Source organism: Lucilia cuprina, chromosome 2 (assembly GCF_022045245.1).
Source record: "Lucilia cuprina isolate Lc7/37 chromosome 2, ASM2204524v1, whole genome shotgun sequence".
Taxonomy (NCBI): Eukaryota; Metazoa; Arthropoda; class Insecta; order Diptera; family Calliphoridae; genus Lucilia; species Lucilia cuprina.
This window is the reverse complement of record NC_060950.1, coordinates 12,653,950-12,655,215: the sequence shown is the minus strand read 5'-3', so window position 1 is coordinate 12,655,215 and position 1,266 is coordinate 12,653,950.

Below are 1,266 nucleotides of genomic sequence, written 5' to 3'. Positions count from 1 at the left end.
ATAGATAGATAGATAGATAGATAGATAGATAGATAGATAGATAGATAGATAGATAGATAGATAGATAGATAGATAGATAGATAGATAGATAGATAGATAGATAATTTTAATAATTCAATCAATTGAACAAAAAAACTTTAAGAATGACTTCATTTTTATTTAATAAACATAAATGTTAATTTGCAACGCATTACAAAACAATTTGTAATCTCCCTCTATATACAAATGAAATAATATATTTTCATTTGTAGATGCCACAAATCTTTCGGAAATATTTAAAACATATAATAACAATATATCAAACATTTTAGCTGTAATGCAAAAGCAATGTCACGTGTCTTGCGTGCAAAATTTTTTCTAAAAGTTTACATTAAAATACATATTTGTGCAAAGAGAAAATCCCTGCAAATAAAATTTATTGTTTGCAAAAAAAGAATCACTTTTTGCACTTTGACTTTAAACACCCATGTCAAAGTATTTAAAAAACATATTTCATAAAATCCTCTAAGTAAGGGTGGAATGTAAATGTGGAAAACTTTGTTTTCTTAACATTTAACTTCGAAAAATATTCCCAGGATCTCGGATTTTTTATATCTGAATAAAATGCTCGCCAATCCACTACTAATTAATTATCTTAATCTAGATTCAAATTTGTCCAATTTTTTTATAATAAATATTTTTGATTATGAATATGTCCGATTTAGATGTTTTTGTTGGACATTATAATGAAGATAATTTTTTAAATTAAAAATCACTAAATCATTTACTTAACACTTACATCCCCAACCCACAATCCCAGCGAAACCATCCACCCTTACAGTAAGCATCAGCAAAGATGTTTCTACCCAACATAAGCCAACAACCAACCAACCACTTATTTCTTACTCATTCTTTAGCCAAATCTTTTCAGTTCTATTATCTTTATAGCTTGGCCACATTACAAGTCAAGTACATGATTATTACATACAAAAACAAAATAATCAACTTTGGCTAAAAAAATACGCCTAAAGAAAACAACATGCTTTTTAAGGGCAACATATTGTAGAGATTTAACGACAACAAAGGGAAATAGAAATACACTGTAAGCAACGAATTGTATTCATACTGTGGTTTCACATTACATGGGAAAACAAATTATATGTAATTTATATGTAAAACTTTATATTCTATCTATCTATCTATCTATCTATCTATCTATCTATCTATCTATCTATCTATCTATCTATCTATCTATCTATCTATCTATCTATCTATCTATCTATCTAT